Source organism: Mirounga leonina, unplaced genomic scaffold, assembly GCF_011800145.1.
Source record: "Mirounga leonina isolate KUSES-001 unplaced genomic scaffold, KU_Mleo_1.0 Mir_126, whole genome shotgun sequence".
Classification (NCBI taxonomy): Eukaryota; Metazoa; Chordata; class Mammalia; order Carnivora; family Phocidae; genus Mirounga; species Mirounga leonina.
In genome coordinates, this window is record NW_023270314.1 from 23,379,715 (window position 1) to 23,387,210 (window position 7,496).

Here is a 7,496-nt window from a genome sequence, read left to right on the forward strand (position 1 = left end):
TCTATCACTCTTTAAGAGATCACAAGAAGGGGGTAATACCTATTGAAAGCACCTCAGGACTACCAAGATTAAAAGTTATGTGATAGGGCACCTGGGTGGCTCAATCATTAAGCATCTGCCTTCAGCTCAGGTCATTATCCCATTGGGATAACCCGCATCGGGCTCCCTGCTCCGCATGAAGCCTGCTTCTCCCTCTCCCTCTCCCACTCCCCCTGCTTGTGTTCCCTCTCTCTCTCTATCTCTCTCTGTCAAATAAATAAATAAAACCTTTAAAAAATTAAAAAAAAATAGAAGTTATGTGATAAATATGGAAGGGGGAAATTCACTCACTACCATCAAAGGCAATGCAAGCTGGGGCAGTTCCTCAGATCGACTGAGAAACAAGTCCTCTCTGCCTCCTCCAGGGTCTATAATTATCTCCCAGGGATTAACGACCTCCCGGGAGCTCTGTAGCAAGTCCCAGTCTTCACCGACGACTTGTCACCAGGCATGAGAGGGATGTGAGCATGAGTAGGAAGGGGTAACAACCCCCAACCAGCCATAGGGTCCAGTTGTGTAGTCCTCACGTTGCACAAAGACTCTCAAAGAGACAAAGGGGGTTGAAATTCAGCTCTGCTGTGCTTACCATCCAAAATCTCAAGGGTCTTCATCTTCTAAGAGGGAGTTCCTTTTTTTTTTCTTTTCTAACTCATCTACATAAGGTGAGTGCCTTTCTGTGGTTAACACAAGGGGACCTTCTCTTAAAAGAGGATCTTGTCCCCAGCTATCAGCTTTCTTCCCTTCCACTCTCTCATTTAGTCTCTGCAGGAGACGAAGTCTTAATCTTCCTCCCAGATCTTAGGAAAGGATGACCCTCATCATTCCTCATAGTTTGCACCATATTCAAAAATGTCAGATGCACAGCCCTTTCTCTTAGTGCCCCGTTGCTGAAATTTAAGCTGTTTGACCTTTATCAAGTTTATAAGAGGGAGGGCCAAGGTTTTATTTTTTGTTACTGTTTGTTTACTTTACCAGATCTGAGGTAGCACAGGCTAATTTATATTCTATTTGCAAAGTGATCATATCTAGAGACAGGAGTTGCATTTTCTGGGCAATTCTGCTGGTGGCAGTGGGAGGAGACAGGTAGGATTAGGCAGGGAGGCTTGTGCAGAGCATAGGATAAAGAAGGAAACTAGTCTTAGATGATCCCAAATGGCAGGTAATCCAAAGCTGTCGGTTGGTACTTAGTGGAACCAATATGAGCCAGGTAGCTACAGACTTCCTCTTTGCTGTAAGATTTTCCCATGTGACAATATTAACCACAGATGTTTCTATATAGTACTTACTACATGTCAGGCGTAAGCCTTAGCACTTAATCATTTAATCCAATGATATAACTTTTTTATTGTTCCTCATTTTATAGATGATCACACTGGGCACTGTTATTTTTATATCAAAATAAGTTCTGAAGAGAGACTATCAGATACCAGGTATAGGGAGAGATGGGGAAAGGGAGAGGGGAAGGCAAGAGGATATCATAAGAATGTGACGATTATTTTTCTGCCTCATTCGCAATTCTTACCAAGTTATTTTGCATCTATTGGGGAAATATCATTAAAAATAAAATCTTCTGGAGCACCTGGGTGGCTCAGTTAGTTAAGCATCTGACTTGATCTCGGCTTAGGTCTCAATCTCTGGGTCATGAGTTCAAGCCCCGCATTGGGCTCCGTGCTGGGTGTGGAACCTACTTCAAAAAAAAAAAAGTTCTAGGGGCGCCTGGGTGGCTCAGATGGTTAAGCGTCTGCCTTCGGCTCAGGTCATGATCCCCGGGTCCTGGGATCGAGTCCCACATCGGGCTCCTGACTCAGCGGGGAGTCTGCTTCTTCCTCTCCCTCTCTCTCTCTCTCTCATGAATAAATAAATAAAGTCTTTAAAAAAAAAAGTTCTAAAAACAAAATCTTCTACCACCACAGAAAACCTCTCCAGAAAGGTATAAGAAAAAGAAAACAGTTTTATTTTTTAATATGATGTGTGTCAGGGGCCATCCACTAAAGAGATTGCAGAGACAGAAAGAAATCCCTCTTCTATAAGCAGGCAGATAAAACCCCTTACATACATACAATAACTAGTCCTCAAGGAAGATGACTTGGCAGGACCATTTGTCACACACAGTCCATTCTAGATGCACCTCGGAACTGGGGTGGCCAACTATGTTAGCTAATTGCCTTTATCCAAAGGAATAATAAAACTTCTCATATCTTTATGGCACAGGTGGTTTTGCCAGTGAGAGCCAGGCACCTAAGTTAGACTCCTACCCTCTCGTGGAGACTGAGAGATAGGGGCACGAGGGTCTTTGTTGATTACATTTCAAAGCAATGGCTTCCATAATCCTTGAGAAAGACATAGCAAGGAAAATCAACAATTACTTTTATTGAATTTCATTAAATGCCACAGGGACATGGAAAAATGAACTTCCCAGAGGATGACATGTCCAGATGAATCTGGACACATGAGGAAAGGTCAAAGAGGGGAAGAATGGGGGGGGGAGTAGAAGAAGAAGCAATAAGACACTGATATACTAGAGAGAAGGATAAACATTTTCAAAGGCAGAAAGAAATAGAATATCATAATATCTTCAGAAACTACACCTTGTACCACTTGGGAGAAAGGGGATATGTGGGAGATCAAAATTAAGAATAGGAAAGATAAATAGAAATTAGATATGAAACAAAAGTCATCAATGTTATTTTAAGTGTTTTGATTTAGTCTAGAAAGATAAGGAGCCACTTAAAAATTTACAAAAGAAGTTATACGATTAGGGGCGCCTGGGTGGCTCAGTTGTTAAGCGTCTGCCTTCGGCTCAGGTCATGATCCCAGGGTCCTGGGATCGAGTCCCACATCGGGCTCCCTGCTCGGTGGGAAGCCTGCCTCTCCTCTCCCACTCCCCCTGCTTGTGTTCCTGCTCTACCTCTCTTTCTGTCAAATAAATAAATTAAAAAAAAAAAGAAGAAGAAGAAGAAGTTATACGATTAGATTTATCTTTCAGAAAGATCATTCTGGCAGAAATATGGGAGATGGATAGAATAGGGAGCCAATGGAGAAAGGAAAATCATTTAAAATCCTACCACAGAATACCGAGAGGAAATGTGACAACCAGAAATAAGACAAGCATACTAGGAATGGAGGGTCGAGTGGCACTTTGAGATATTTAATATACCCAGTGGCTAAACCAAGGATCAATAATACTTGTGTTTGGGGAGAAGGGGGAGGAAAAGAAAAAAACAGAGAAATTTCCAGGTTTCTTCTTAAGTGACTAAGTGAATATTAATATCTTTTTATTAAGAACAAAATACAGTAGAAGTAGCAAGTTGGAAGGCAAATATTTTAAAGTATAATTTTCAAAAAGGCAAAATAATGACTCTCATGTTAATATAAGACAAACATGTTCAAAGATTTTATTCAACTCATCAATTAATAAGAATTCCAGTAATGTGTTTGAGTTGGTCCAAAAAGTATTCGAGAAGCTAGTTATAAACAGAGAACCTGAGTTAGCCACAAGACTAGTTACCAAGCAGCAACACCACAGGCTCTCATCTCTGAGATTATTGGTTACACCAGAAATAAAGTACTTGCATCTCTACTCAACATAAATTTATGAGGTAACTTCTGCCCCAACAGAGTAGTAAAATAGCCCTGGAAAGAGAAACTCAAGAACATCCAGTAATCTTGTGATTACTAAAAGAACATCCAGTAATCTTGTTTGTCTGTTTTCAAGTCTAGAATAATTTGATGAGTTAAGATTTAGATACAATGAATTTGAGGTAGTTCTGAAATACTAAAATAGAGAAAGAAGTCCATAAGGCAACTGGATATATGAACTTGAGGATACAGTTTGTTGGAATTCAAGGCTTACTTATAATAGGTGAAGGCATGAGAAAAAATAGTTCACCTAGGGAAAGTATGCAGAGTCAAAAGTTGAAGTGTAAAGGGAACCCTTAGAAATATTAATATTTAAAAATCAATCAAACACAAGATGTTTATAAAGGAGTGGCCATATGGATTGGAAAAAGAAAGTTTCAGATAGAAGCCAAGTGAGATATGTTTCAAGAAGGAAGGTGTAGTCTTCAATAACATATGTCATAAAATATACAGAAGGAAGGAGAATGCGAAGATACATTGGATTTGCAACTACACAATGATTAGAAACATTGATAAGAGAATTTTTATTTGTATGACAGGGCTTTAAAATATTAAGGTGAAAAGTGAATAAGAAATTGTGCAAATAAAGTAGATAAGGGAGTCAAGAGACTCTAAGGAGTGTTCTGGGTTTTATTTCAGGTTGGGGAAGGTTTAAGCATATATATTTGCTGAAGGGAAAGAATCAACAGGGTGGGGGAGACCATGGTTCAGGAAGGAAAAGAGAATGATGATATGAAGTCACTGGAAAATTGGAACAAGTTAAGATCCAAACCACTTTTGAAAACTTAATTTAAAAGTAAAAACCAAGTGCTTTTGGAGGGTTTAGCCATGAGCTAGAGGTACAGATCTTTGACTGAAATTGGAGGAAAGGAAAAAGGACAAGTGTGAATACAGTTACATTGGTCACCTGAAGAAGTGAAGAAATTTCTGCCTATTGGTTTCTCTCCTTTTCCTAAAGAAAGGGTCATCCCTAAACAGTGTGAGGCAGAAAATTTGAACATAATAGTAAAGGTTAGAGATTGTCACTATGAAAAATAAATGAGAAATGTTTATTAGTAGAAGCACATATTTTTAAAAAAAATTTTTTTTTTAAGATTTTCTTTATTTATTTGAGAGAGAGAGAATGAGAGACAGAGAGCATGAGAGGGAGGAAGGTCAGAGGGAGAAGCAGACTCCCTGCCGAGCAGGGAGCCTGCTGCGGGACTCGATCCCGGGACTCCAGGATCATGACCTGAGCCGAAGGCAGTCGCTTAACCAACTGAGCCACCCAGGCACCCTAGAAGCACATATTAATAGTTGAATAGGTGAATAATATTAGGGTTCAGCTCAAGGTGCAGAATATGCATTGATGAGGATTTAATAATTTTCTCCTGGGGCACCTGGGTGGCTCAGTCGGTTAAGCATCTGCCTTCCCCTCAAGTCATGATCCCGGAGTCCTGGGATCAAGTCCCACATCAGGATCCCTGCTCAGCGAGGAGTCTGCTTCTCCTGCTCCCACTGCCCCTCCCCCCACTCATGCTCACTCGCTCTCTCTCTCCCAAATAAATAAATACAGTCTTTAAAAAAAATAATAAGTTTCTCCAGCCATGTTCAATAATCCATATAAACAAATAAGGATAAAAGTATATCTTTGTAAGTATAAAAAACTAAGAAGTGAACCTTTCCAGGAACCTCACTTCATGGTGAGCACAGCAGAAACTCTCAGTTACATGAGGGTTTCTTTGCTGCTGCTGCTGCGGCTGCTAATCCCTCTAAATGTGACTGTCAGTAGTGAGAAACATTTCACCAGGTGGGGTAGGAAAGCATCTACCAACCTCGGTACCCAGAGGTGTCTCAACAATTCATGATGTGGGGGGAGGAGCAAGATGGCGGAGGAGTAGGAGACCTGGTTTTCATCTGGTCCCAGAAATTCAGCTGGATAGGGATCAAACCATTCTGAACACCTACAAACCCAACAGGAGATCGAAGAAAAGAATAGCAACAACTCTCTGAACAGAAAAGCCACCACTTTCTGGAAGGTAGGACGTGCGGAGAAGTGAATCCGAGGCGATATTCGGGAGGATAGACGGCGGGGGGAAGGGGCCTCCATCCGCCACTTCTAGCAAGTGATAGAGCCGCGGAGCACAAAATCGGAACTTTTAGAAGTCGGCTACTCTGAGGGACGTCGCTCCAATGGCTAAGCGGGGGATGGAACCCTCGTGGACAGTGTGGTCTCAGGACCCTCAGGGTCACAGAAAGACTGGGGGTGCCTGAGTGCGGCAGAGCTCCCAGGTTTCGGAGCGGGGAAGCCAGCTGCAGAGACGGAGCCGGGGCGCGGGCTCTCAGCTCGGGGTGGCCATAAACCGTGATCCGCGGCGCAGTCGGGCCCCTGCTCCTCCAGCAGGGACCCAACAAGCGGCAGATCCGGGGAGACTCACCTTCCTCCCCCGGGAGGAGACGCGCGGGAGTGCACCGCAGGGATCTGCTGGGTTTGGAGACTCCACACGGGGTCGGGTGCCAGAGATAGAAATGCTCGGTCACAGGCCAGTGAGCATGGAGTGTGGCCGGAGACCGGGGAGACGGGAGCGATTGACTGCTTTTCTCTGGGGATGCACTGAGGAGTGGGGCCCCAAGTTCTCGGCTCCTCTGGGGCAGAGATTGGGAGGCCACCATTTTCACTCTCGTCCTCAAAAGCTGCACGGAAAGCTTGCAGGGAAAAAAAGCTCCCGAAAGCAAACCCAAGCAGATTACTTAGCCCAGACCGGGCAAGGGCGGGGCAATTCCGCCTCTGGCAAAGACATTTGGAAACCACGGCAACAGGCCCCTCCCCCAGAAGATCAGCAGAACAGCCAGCCAAGACCAAGTTTACTGATCAATGAGAACGGCAGAATGCCAGCGCTAGGGGAATACTGCACATAGAATTCATGCCTTTTTTCCCAAGATTCTTTAGTCTTTCCAAGTTAATTTTCTTTTTAACTTTCTTTTTTTTCTTTTTGAATTTTTCTTTTTCCCTTTTTAAACCAACATCTTATCAATCCCTTTTTTAAAAAATCTTTTTTATTTTTCATTTTTAGAATCATAATCTATCCCTTCATAGTACTTAACATATATATATATGTTGTTCTCTCTTTAAAATTTTGGGATACAGTTTCTTCTAACAGATCAAAATATACCCTAAATCTCTAGTGTAATGCTCTGTTCTAGTCTCCTGCCAGGTCACATTCTCTCCCTTTTTTTTTTAAATCCTCTTCTTTCTTTTTTCAACCAACTTCTTATCTTATCATTCCTTTTATCAAATCTTTTATAATTTTCATCTTTACAGTCATATTCTGTCCCTTCATCGTATTAACCCTTATTTTGTACATATATAAGTTTTTCTTTCTTTAAAATTATGGGAGGCACTTTCTTCTAACAAACCAAAATATGCCCCAAATCTAGTGTGTGGCACTGATCTATGCACCAGCCTGATCATATTTGATCATATTCTGTTTTTTGTTTTGTATTTGTTTGTTTTTATCTTTTTCCTTTTCTTTCTTTTTTTTTTTCTTTTTTCTTTCTTTGCCTTTCTTTTCCCCCAGTTTCAGGTCTTTTCTGATTTGTTTAGTGTATATTTTCTGGGAACATTGTTACCCTGTTAGCATTTTGTTGTCTCACATCTCCTCTGGACAAAATGACAAGACGGAAAAAACCACCTCAACAAAAAGAACAAGAGGCAGTACCAACTACAAGGGACCTAATCAATACGGACATTAGTAAGATGTCAGAACTAGAGTTCAGAATGATGATTTTAAAGATACTAGCTGGGCTTGAAAAAAGCATGGAAGTTATTAGAGAAACCC